Consider the following 13,318-nt stretch of genomic DNA (forward strand, 5'->3'; position numbering starts at 1 on the left):
AGCAAAATCAGCTAGATGAAATTATCTTTAGAGTGATAATTTTATACTTTTAAAGCATGAAGGCAGAGCTCAATGTTCTCAACACACAATTAATTTTTAATAGCATTTGGATGAGGTCCCTAACTCAGGCTTTGCATATGGCCCAGTGTTATTAAGAAATATGGGTTCATTCGGATAATTTCCTCTCCTTCTTAAACTATTATGACAAATATTTTATACCTTGTGATACTTTTCCCCAGAATGATACTTTTATCATCGGATCACCATTTTATTCAGCCCACCAATGTATTATGATATGAAAGTTTTGACAGATTGATGTCAGCTTTAAAAATCGTCAGACTAACATGTGCTATTGCATATTTATATTCTCTTTTTTTGTCTGAATATGGGTTCATGTACTTTACATACTCATGAAACTGAACAGTTTCTTCACTTGAGAAGGCTGTTAATGAATAAATCATGACAATGAACAGAGGCAGGTCCCCCAGAGGCCTAAGCTAAATGGTGAAAGCACATACGTTGTAAAAAAAATTTAAGAGATCAATGGAAATAAGTCTTTTGTAAAATTTAAATGGATAGTTTTGTTACGGCCTAAGCCTTCTGACTGTTGTATTTTGTGTGTATTTGTTTGTGATCTGATTAGTCTGATTAGTTATGCTCCGCCCCTGCACAACTGTGTCCTGTTGCTCTGATGGCTCCTGCTGGAGTATATAAGAGAAGTGTAAACCAGAATGAGACATGCAGCGGTGAATTTCGTGCGCATCATGATGCCCAGCCATCCGTCGAAGAAAGTTGTGTTCTATTTGATGTTCTTTTGGTTTGATCTAATTGTCAGTGTCTGTTAACCCAGCCGGCACATGACCGACCTTCAACGATGAAATATGGTTGAAATAAGTTTAGTTGTGGTTTCAACATTGAAACAACGTTGATTCAACATTTAAAGATGAATGGTTGAAAAACTTCCAGCACATGACCAACTATCATGGTTGAAATATGGTTGAAATAAGGTCAGTTGTTTTAATGAAACAACGTTAAAAATGTTTAATGCTAAATGGTTGAAAAAGGTTAACAAGCTTTTAAATTATTTATATTAAATTAAGATTATTATTATTTTAATAGCATTTTAAAATATTTTAGTCATAATACCTATTCTAAAATCTAAAGGTGTATGTTAAATATTATCATCATTAACAACAAAACTATATACATTTCGCTGCTTTATCACACTGAAACAACTCCCATTGGTAGTTTTATTTTATTACTTCGATCATGATTGGTTAATCTGGCTGTCATTCAGGAAACTGGACAATGAATCGGTTCGCGCCTTTCTACATTTAAAAATATGACCGTTATTGTCGTCTTTCTGTGAGTGAGGCGGCTGACTGTGAGCTGCTGTTCGTTATAACTGACTGCTCGGTCGGTCCCAAATTATTTAATATTTGCCTGTAAATATTTTTTATTTTGACCAAATTTGAGTCGCGACAAACGGTGAACACAAGAAGGGTTAGATGTGTTCTGCGAGGTCCTGCAAACATACTGGCAAAATGAGGTAAGAAAATCGCTATCTTTATTATCTTTTAAAAATATAAAGTATAACCAGAGTTTACAAATGGGTAGCTTAAAGGACCTGTAACCTGCAGAAGATAAATAAATACCCGTGTGTGTATTTTTGCGTTGCTTTATCACAGATGATCAAGTTAGATGCTCTCACCTAATGTGTTGCTGGCAAGTTATGTGTTAATATGTCTTTTAGAGATTTTTCCACATTTTCCTGATATGAATCCCATGCATTAGATTTTTTCTGAAACATATAAGTGCAAATGTCGGTACAATTTTAATGGATTAATGAAAATGAATACGATTGTTTAAAGCCATGGTTCTTAAAGTGTCAGGCCCCCTCTAGTTGTTACGCAGGTGAATCAATAAATTAAACTAATTAATGTTAATTAATACATTTTAATTTAATCTTTGAGTAAGGTTTTTTGTGCACATTTAAGTATGTTACAGTTAATGTACAGTACAGTTTTGTTATATAATTACATTTAAAATTACATTTTAATTTAAACGTTTTTTTTTTTTTTTTTTCATTTAACGTTACCTGTACGTAAGCACAATGTAGTGTTAATGTTCAAACTGTATTTACCATGGTAAAGTGTCTGACAACAATTAATATTCTTATTAGAATAAAACTTCCTCATTTTTGATCTGTAGAGCTGTAACGTTAGCTGAATAGTTTGGCCTACTAAGCTGCTGAAATGTAATGTTTGTCATTATGGTGGAACTTAATATTTAATAACACATATTTTCTGAAGTGATACTTGGTTTTAAAAAGTTTGAGAACCAATGGTTTAAAGAAATGGTATAATATGAAATCCTGCTTTTTAAGAACTTTTCAGTAAACCATTTCTTCTTTCACCTTGTAGAGTCATCAAGGATCCAGCTTATTCTTGAAACATTGGTAAGAAATTGTTCATCTGCTACATTGCACTGTCACTTCTGGTAGAGATTCATTGATCTTTTGTGATTTTGATTGTGCTTAGTTTAATAAAAAATTTACTGAATTTGATTTTACTTATTTTACTACACTGTATTGCTAGTGTTTTGATTAAAACCGTGTAACTGGGGGCTCTGAAAACACTGCTTGTGAATAATTTAATATTGTACTTTTTCATCTGAATTCATTAAATAAGTGTTTAATGAATAGTGTTGTCCACTTTGTTTCCAACCTCACTGTTACTGATCTGTAAAGTGAAAATATTGTTTTTTTTTTTTTTTTTTTTTGTATTCAGTTTTCAGTTAAATATATTTCACAATATCAAAGTTATTGTGAACATACCTAAACTTAGGTAGAAATCTCATTCTGCATGCCCCACGGTAAAGAAGACACAGTCCTGTGGGATGGGGGGGTTCCCGTTAGAAATCAACTGGTTGAAGGTTCCCTTCTCGAACTGTGCAACACATTTTCATTGCACAAATGTACACATCTCTTGTAATTACTAAAACGTGTTTTTGACAGAAACTGTAGTTTTCCACCAAAATCAAAGATCCACTGGTTTCAGTCCTAAAGTTACGAGGGTTTGTCTTGCAAGTGCTGCAAAAAATAGGCATTTATATGCAAAAACATTTTACAAAAACCCTTAAATATTATTGTATTTGGATTGTTTTACTACATGTTTTTAACAATACATCCATGCATACTCTGCATAATAAAGTTTGGGATTATTTTCATCTGTTTTATACAGTATGTTTCCAAAATAAAACTGCTCATAGTTTTATGAAGTTGATTGTAAAGCCATTGCTGCCCGTCATTTGATTTTTAGCCTTGCATGTACAGTGTTGATCTAAATGCCAACTAGGATCTAGGTCCATGTACGTTTTGATAGTTTGTTTTCCAATTTGAAATAAAATAAGCAGAAACGAGAAAACAGCCCCTTTTTTCGTTTTTTTTTTTTTTTTTTTTTTTTTTTTTAAACGAAAAAACGAGACTTCGGCTTGATTTTTCGTTTTTTAGTTCAGAGGCATAAAACGAATAAATTACTTCAAAATTCGTTTTCCACATGTGTGTGGTCCTGAAACGCCCCCTTCCTCCGATTGGTCAAGCAAATCTTAGCATGTGACGTTATCAGTAGACGCTCAGGTATGTTCAACAAAATAATAGTCCTGTAACGTTACTATGGCTACCGATTCTTAAACTGTGCTGGGCAGGTCCTGTTGGGCTTTCTTCTGTGCAGCGTTTCACAGAATCTTTACATCAAAAATATTAAATATTAGTCTGCCACCAGCCCGTTTTATTTTGCTGTGCGGAGTTAAATCTGTGTGGTGAAGCTGCGCTAGACATCGCCGAGCGGGAGAGGATCACTGACCAGTATTCAGTCAGCAGTCAGAACTTGGGTACCGATGATCGTGAAATACATTTTTACTGAAAATGACCCACGAGTATGATTGACAGGACGATAGCAGAGACAATTAAAAGCGCAATATAACTTCTGTTAACAAAAACCTAAATATATATATATATATATACAGTATTGTTCAAAATAATAGCAGTACAATGTGACTAACCAGAATAATCAAGGTTTTTCGTATATTTTTTTTATTGCTACGTGGCAAACAAGTTACCAGTAGGTTCAGTAGATTCTCAGAAAACAAATGAGACCCAGCATTCATGATATGCACGCTCTTAAGGCTGTGCAATTGGGCAATTAGTTGAATTAGTTGAAAGGGGTGTGTTCAAAAAAATAGCAGTGTGGCATTCAATCACTGAGGTCATCAATTTTGTGAAGAAACAGGTGTGAATCAGGTGGCCCCTATTTAAGGATGAAGCCAACACTTGTTGAACATGCATTTGAAAGCTGAGGAAAATGGGTCGTTCAAGACATTGTTCAGAAGAACAGCGTACTTTGATTAAAAAGTTGATTAGAGAGGGGAAAACCTATAAAGAGGTGCAAAAAATGATAGGCTGTTCAGCTAAAATGATCTCCAATGCCTTAAAATGGAGAGCAAAACCAGAGAGACGTGGAAGAAAACGGAAGACAACCATCAAAATGGATAGAAGAATAACCAGAATGGCAAAGGCTCAGCCAATGATCACCTCCAGGATGATCAAAGACAGTCTGGAGTTACCTGTAAGTACTGTGACAGTTAGAAGACATCTGTGTGAAGCTAATCTATTTTCAAGAATCCCCCGCAAAGTCCCTCTGTTAAAAAAAAGGCATGTGCAGAAGAGGTTACAATTTGCCAAAGAACACATCAACTGGCCTAAAGAGAAATGGAGGAACATTTTGTGGACTGATGAGAGTAAAATTGTTCTTTTTGGGTCCAAGGGCCACAGGCAGTTTGTGAGACGACCCCCAAACTCTGAATTCAAGCCACAGTACACAGTGAAGACAGTGAAGCATGGAGGTGCAAGCATCATGATATGGGCATGTTTCTCCTACTATGGTGTTGGGCCTATTTATCGCATACCAGGGATCATGGATCAGTTTGCATATGTTAAAATACTTGAAGAGGTCATGTTGCCCTATGCTGAAGAGGACATGCCCTTGAAATGGTTGTTTCAACAAGACAATGACCCAAAACACACTAGTAAACGGGCAAAGTCTTGGTTCCAAACCAACAAAATTAATTTTATGGAGTGGCCAGCCCAATCTCCAGACCTTAATCCAATTGAGAACTTGTGGGGTGATATCAAAAATGCTGTTTCTGAAGCAAAACCAAGAAATGTGAATGAATTGTGGAATGTTGATAAAGAATCATGGAGTGGAATAACAGCTGAGAGGTGCCACAAGTTGGTTGACTCCATGCCACACAGATGTCAAGCAGTTTTAAAAAACTGTGGTCATACAACTAAATATTAGTTTAGTGATTCACAGGATTGCTAAATCCCAGAAAAAAAAAAAATGTTTGTACAAAATAGTTTTGAGTTTGTACAGTCAAAGGTAGACACTGCTATTTTTTTTAACACACCCCTTTCAACTAATTGCCCAATTGCACAGCCTTAAGAGCGTGCATATCATGAATGCTGGGTCTTGTTTGTTTTCTGACAATCTACTGAACCTACTGGTAACTTGTTTGCCACGTAGCAATAAAAAATATACTAAAAACCTTGATTATTCTGGTTAGTCACATTGTACTGCTATTATTTTGAACAATACTGTATATATATATATATATATATATATATATATATATATATATATATATATATATATATATATATATATATATATATGTGTGACTTTGTTTTAATCAAATAATTGTGAACCACAAACCGAGCCTTCGTTTTAAAGGACGATTTCCAAATATATTTTATTTATTTGTTATATGGGTATTTTATGTCACCAGTCTTATTAGTTTGATTATAGTAGGCTATACGCAAGTTTTTTTTTTAATTATCATTGTACTATTTTACTGTTGTTTTTTAATTAACAATATATCAAAACAACTTAAAAAGATCAAAATCTACAGAAGAGATTAACAAATAACATTGGTGCTGTCATAAGTTAACTAATCAATGGGAAATTTTCCTCACCGGCACAACCCAATTCTTGATGTTGGCTACATGTTACAGATTTAATGTTGAGTACATAATGTTAAAGGCTTCTTAAATACCATTACATTACTGTAGATTTCAATCTGTCATTAGTTGGTGACCCGGTGTAATTATAATAGCATAAATAAAAACAAATACACGTAATCAGTAGGGATGGGTACCGAAACCCGGTATTAAACTGGCCCCGGGGCTAAATTATGAAAGACCGTAGCATCAATAAGATCTGACGGTATCGGTTCTGCTTTCGGTACTGGAGGAAATAAATAATGTAGCTACTATGTATTTTTGCTTAATAATGTTGTGGTGCATATTTAATCTCCCCAAACATTTCTAATGTGCGATATTAAGACGTTTGTCCGTGAGATCTGCGTGAACTCTCATGCACACCGCGGAGGCTAGAGTTGGGTCCGAGTCCACCTTTATCGAGTACGAGTCAAGACCAAGTCCACAAACATCGGGTCCGAGTCCAAAAGGGGCCGAGTTGGACTCAAGTCCGAGTTCTTAAAGGCCGAGTCCGAGTCGAGTCCGCCCGAGTCCAGAAAGTAATTAAATTAAAAAAGATTATAAATTGGTATTGTACATTTTTACTTTCTATTAATATTTTAACCTTTCAACCCATTAAACCAATGGCAATATAAAAATGTAATAAAAAAATACCACTGTTACATCTAGTCATTGCCATTGAACATTTTTATTTTATGTCAACATAACTATTTTCCTATCAAAAAAGGTTTCAAAGGTTTTATTGTATTACAAGTGCATGAAAATACAAATTAATCTATTTTATTATTGTATCACACTATACTGTCCTCCAGTTAAAGATGACATTTCAGTTATTTAATGCCTCTCCCCCACATTTGACAAAGGTAAAGTGCAGCCAATGAGGAGATCCTTAATGATGACATTATGAATTTCTTGTTGTTTTGGAGAACTTGCATCATAGAGTTGCATTGCTTGTTTGGTCAGTTCTGGTCTTGCAAATCCTGCAATGCTGAGCTGTGCAGCATCTGTTGGTTGCTGCTGCTGTCTTTGGTAGTCGGTTGCATCCAGTACACTGAACCGAAAACCGTTTCTTTCGGAGGCGTCCAATTTGAGAACCAATGGACTGATGATACTGCGCATGCGTGTAATTTTTCAAGGATTTTGTTAAACATCGGAAAGTGTGATAAAACTATATATATATATATATATATATATATATATATATATATATATATATATATATATACGTTTTTTTTTTTTTTTTTTAAGATAGGGGCTACATGTTTCTAATCTGTATATTGTAGATTATTTATGGGCCAAAGGGGTTTTCAGGGAAGTTGGACAATAATTAAGACTCTAAAGACTCCATGTTTAATATGAATAAGGGATGATTTATGAAATATCTGTACTGTATTTATAGTTAATGATGACAGATTCACAAACTGAGTTTGTAGTAAACAGAACATGAACACGAGTAGAGCAGCTGATGATACTGAACTGCAGCATGTGCCGGTGTCCTGACATTTTATCCTACCCTGTCAGATTTTCCTACCCGGGTTTTGAGCGATTCTCGTTCTCGAGTCAAGAACCGGTTGTATCAGTTTTCAGATCATCAGTAAACTGAACCGAAAACCGTTTCTTTCGGAGGTGTCCGATTCGAGAACCGAGGAGCTGATGATACTGCGCATTCGTGATTCAGCATGAAACCGAATGACTCACAGCGCGTCTGAACCGAACTGATTCTTTTGGTGATTAATTCTGAACTGATTTTGTGCTAATGTAATGAGTGCGGGTAAACCGAGGGCTTGAATGAAGGGCAATCTGATGAAACGTAAGTTCATTTAATAACAAATACATCGCAATGGATTATGTATCCGGTGAACTGTTTTTTTTTTTTTTTTTTTTTCAACCGGTTTATTGAATCAAACCGTCCGAAAGAACCGGTTCGCGGAAAAGAATCGAACTTCCCATCACTAATCCACATTGATATCCAGTGAGTGGTGCGTGTGTTTCGTCTGCAAGCATGAGATTTCTGCCTGCCGGTGTGGTGCAGTAAAATGACAGAAGGGGAGACATTCATTAATTTATCATTTCAATTTTATGCTGGTTTTATTGTTACACATGACGTGGACTCGACTGTACTCAGAATATTTTCCGAGTCCAAAATGTTTAAGTCCGTGTCAAGTCCGAGTACAAATTCACCCGAGTGCGTGACAAGTCCGAGTTCATTCAAAATTGGACTCGAGTCCGGACTCGAGTCCGAGTCCAAGTTCGAGTACCCCAACTCTAGCGGAGGCTGTCTGTCTGTCAGTCTCACACACACACACACACCACAACGAGCGCACGCACATGCATTAACTGTACGTAAACTCCTGCTTAATAATAAAGAGTGATGATGGCGAAGAGATTTGCTTAATGTTATCATGCACATTTTATCTTGCCAAACATTTCTAATTTGCAATATTATTAAGACGTTTGTCTGTGAGATCTGCAAGAACACCGCGGAGGCTGTCTGTCAGTCACACACACACAACAAAATAGAGCGCGGTACACGCATAACAGTACGAAAACTCCCACTTAATACAAAGTGACGATGGCGAAGAGAGCAAAACGTTCCAAAGTGTGGTTATACGTCACTAGAGTTAATACTGACAATCCTCGTTGTCATAAGTGCAAAACAATATTTGCATGTAAGGGCGGAAACACAAGCAATCTGTCAAAGCAAAAGTGCATTATGTGAATCGACTGCCTAGCTAGCTCGTCTCTGGTTGTTGCCCCATCTACGTCAGGTATGTATGCTAAAATCCTGTTGAATCAACGTTGTTCACGTCATTTAAAATAAATGTAAAATCTCCCTGGTTTGCTAACCTTACATAGAAATTCTGGTCATTTTCTTTTGGGAAAAATGAGAACGAAATCAACATTTTCTACTTGTTTTTAAAATTCCAAATAAGGAAAAATCATTATGTAAATGTAAACATTTATTTGGCTAACTTAAATGCACAACACCTCAAGTTAGTTCACAAAATAGCCAATTGTTACATTTTGCAACCTTTTTATTATTATATATATATAGAACCAACCAACTCCTCCTAACACCTCTGGTCCAAGACAAGCTCATTATTAATTTTACATTAAAAAAATTAAGAAATGTTAATTCTGTTCTCAACTCGTTCTTAAAAAAAAAAAAAACACACACACAAAACACAAAGTACCGATAAGAATACCGTTAAAGTACCGGACCGTTAAGCAGTATCGGTAAGAGTAGTAATACCGTTAAAACCTTAACGATACCCATCCCTAGTAATAGGCTATGTATGCCAATAGGCAAAACACATCTGCTTTTCCTCTAGATCACTTTACAGTGTGATGGAAATCAACTTTTCTTAAAGCGTGTTGTATATCACCACAGCTTTATTGGCACCCTTCTATATGTGTTGTATACTGTAATAGACAATTGTCCTGCAAAATGATGAGGTTTCGTAAAATAAAAAACATTGCGAGCAAATGTCGAATTGTTTTGAAATTTAAATCAACAACGTAAGAGGCTTCAGGCTGTCTGATGAACTCTGTATGAACAAACACCCAGCTTTGCACACTGAAAAAAAAAAAAACTGTTGGATTAACATAAAAAAAAAATATGTACATCGGTTGCACATAATAAAGTTAGGTGTACGCAACATGATTTACAAATGTTATAGCTACATCATTTTTGCTTGGTAAACGAACATGATTTTTATATGTTAAAAAACATAATTTGTTTGTTAAATAAACATGATTTATATATGTTCAAAATAAATATTTTTTGCTTGTTAAAAGGAAATGGTTTTTATATGTTAAATATACATAATTTTTGCTTGTTAAAAGGAAATGATTTTTATATGTTAAAGATACATAATTTTTGCTTGTTAAACGGAAATGATTTTTATGTTAAAGATACATATTTTTTGCTTGTTAAATGGAAATGATTTATATATGTTCAAGATACATAATTTGTGCTTGTTAAACTAACATGACATTTTTATATTTTGCATTCATATATGCTGAGGTTTCAATAAATAAAACTGATCTGATTAAGTTTTAGAATACTATAAGCTGACTATTAAAAAGATTTTTTTTTTACATCAACTAGTTTTGAGTACATTAACAACATTACTCCAGTTTAAAAGCAGTAAGACAAGCAAACACATTTCTTGAATCAAATCGCTGTATTCTTTTTTTAAAGTTACAATAAATTTTGTGCTATTAGAAGTAAGCTTTCTGTGTGGATATTCGAAGTTAAAAATAGCTTAGATTCCATGAACAAATTTTAATGAACAATGACAGTACATCAGTACTCGTATCACTTTACTCATTTCATTTATTCATCACTTCGTAAAAGACAATGCACAGTCAAACATGTCATGGAAAAGGTGAACAGTAATAACCATTCATACAGTAACTGCAACAAAACAAACATTAAGACAAATACACCGTCAAACAGGTGTAGAGGATAAGGTGAACAGTATCAAGTTGTCAAAAGCATACCTTGACATTTTTTTTTTTCAATTTTAAAATCATAAGAAGTCAAATTCATGCATTACTTTTAAGAGTACAACTCATTTTTATGCATGTGCTACAGAAGTAAACGAACAGTATAAAGTTATTAAAAAACAGAAGACTATCTTCTGCAGTACCTCAAATGTATTTTTCATTTCAGGTGGGTAGTTGAGATTTAAGGCATATATAAGACCAAAAAGCATTGCCATAGCTAACACAAAGTTGTCCAAGCCTTGCAAGATGTTCTGGACTTTCAGAACAATCCCGATGTCATCTGATCTGTCACGGAATTTGAGAATGTAGATTCCCACTGTGGTCTCCTCTGTGGATTTTTGGATGAAGGCTTCGTCATCATCCTGCAGAATGCACAGACAAAATGAGATTCGACAGAACACCGGGCACTGCTCTGGGAATATTCAAACAAATGCAATTTCAATCATTTAATAATGTAGATATCATGAAAAATGTGAACTTGTATATAATGAGAACCAGAAAAGACCAAGAAAGACAGATGACTGATTACAGATTACTGTTAGACCTCAGATCTAGGATTGTGGATGGTAGTCCTACAAGTTTAGATCAAAGATACCCAATTGTGCAGTGGTCAGCAACCTTACGGCAGGCAGATGGATAATTACAGAATACCAATAATAATGTACTGATGTGCTTTGTCGTGGTAGCATACAATAGCAGAGGGAGTCGAGACAAGAGTAATTAAAGCTACACTGTGTAATAGTTAAAGTTGATTTTTTTTTTTTTTTTTTTTGCCAAAAACACTTTGTTCTTTCAAAATTATATGTTCTCAATGTTTATACAATTCAAACAACTAATTAAGTATTCTCGTAAGTGCATAAGTAAGTTGCCATTTAAAATACATACGAGTGAATTGTTATAATGGCGGAAGCCATGTTGAGCCTCCATCTTGAAAATAAATCAGCCAAAGAGGGACATACCTGGAAATGCAAGCTTTTTGTGCATCTCTTATGGTAACATAATACACTGATGAATGAGCACTGCTTTTAAATGAACATTTATTTTAAAAACATTTATTTTACCAAATTTAATTTCCTAATGGCATAAACAGGCTTTACTCCCTTGAAACCTTAACTGGAATGTAACTATGTCACTGCGACTTCCCGAATATGTGAACACACGTGCACACACATCACTTGTAAAGTAAAATTGAAAATTGAGGATCCAGTGCATCGGGATTAGAGGTCGACGAGGCACCGATAGTTGATTGGTGGAACAGTCAGTTATCTGCAAAAATCCCTGCTGATAGTTTTCCGTGTTTCGTCCTCTGCTGGAGCGGCTGAAAGTTTTCCGCATTGGGTCTGTTGCTGCAGCGGCTGAGAAGGCTCTGTTTTCATTATACAGTGTGAGAGCGGCCTCTAGTGGCTGAAATCACTGACAGCACATGCTGCTTGTTTAGACACCTAAACCGTCATAAACCGGAAAACTGGTATAATAAAAATAATAATAATAATATGTACATTTTTGGTCAAACCGCCCAGCACTAATTAGTTGTACATGTTCTCATGTCCATATATTTTTTTTCTACTAATAATCTCAAGGTTAACTGGGTTTTGCTTTTACACGATTATTTTATAGTGTTCTAATTTTCACCTTTTTGAATATATATTCAAATTTAGAATATTCGTTGACAGCCCTAATGCTCAATTATGTTTATTTCGCAATGTAACTGGTATTATTGAGGAAGAGAAGATCATGTGCTTCTCTTGAGCTGAGCCTGAGCGATCTCATGCCACAGCGCCAAAACGGTATTTATGTTTTTGAATTTAGTAAGAAAACGGACGTAATTTGAAATCTGAGACTTTGTTTCATATCAATAATAACAAAGCACAAAGATTGTTGTGAGTTATTGGATGGGATGTGCACTACAATGTTCCTTCCATTCATCAACAAAACAGGATGACTAATAGATTCCTGTTATTTAATAATCGATATTGGTTCATAAAAATGAGGATTGATTAAAATCGTGAAATCAATATTTTTTTTTACCCAGCCCTAATAGAGAGGAATACTGAAAATAGAAAAAAGGCAATCAAATATACTTGCAGTAGATTGACAAAAATACTCACCACTTCTATAGAGCATTTGCAAGTCAAATTGCACTTGACTAGATGAATCTCATATCTGTAAAATATAAGAAAAAAATGCATTAGTTTTAAAGCAAAACATTTCTTTCTTAACTTAAAAAAATAAAGTTATAAATTATTATTGTAACAGTAAGGCTTACTATGAGCTTTCATTAGTGAACAGTAGTTAATGTTTTTAATAGATCTTAGTCTATCCATGATTCGTACTGACTAGGCTTCCAGCATGCATGTGATTTGTGGATTAACTGTTAATTGCTATTTTAACCGCCATAGACCTGGAAGATTACCATTTGCAAAAGTTTTATCTTGATAATTTACACATTTAATTTTCTCCTCTTGTAAAATTATCAGCTCATAGATTCTAAAATCAGACGCGTCTGACAGAAACAGTTCAGTTGGTTCAGTGTACTGGTGATCCGACAACCGATGCAACCAGTTCTTGACTCGAGAACGAGAAGCGCACCAGCAGTGGGCGTGTTTGTTCGTTATCTGGCTCGGCTCGGTTTTCATCTTCAGTTCTCTCTTCACAGCAGTTCAGTCAGTGTACTGTTTGAGTAAATGAATTACTCCGGGATATTGGTTTATTTTGACTCCGAGTGAGTGTCAGCCACCTTAAAGTTTAACA

This window comes from Carassius gibelio, chromosome A18, assembly GCF_023724105.1.
Source record: "Carassius gibelio isolate Cgi1373 ecotype wild population from Czech Republic chromosome A18, carGib1.2-hapl.c, whole genome shotgun sequence".
Lineage (NCBI taxonomy): Eukaryota > Metazoa > Chordata > Actinopteri > Cypriniformes > Cyprinidae > Carassius > Carassius gibelio.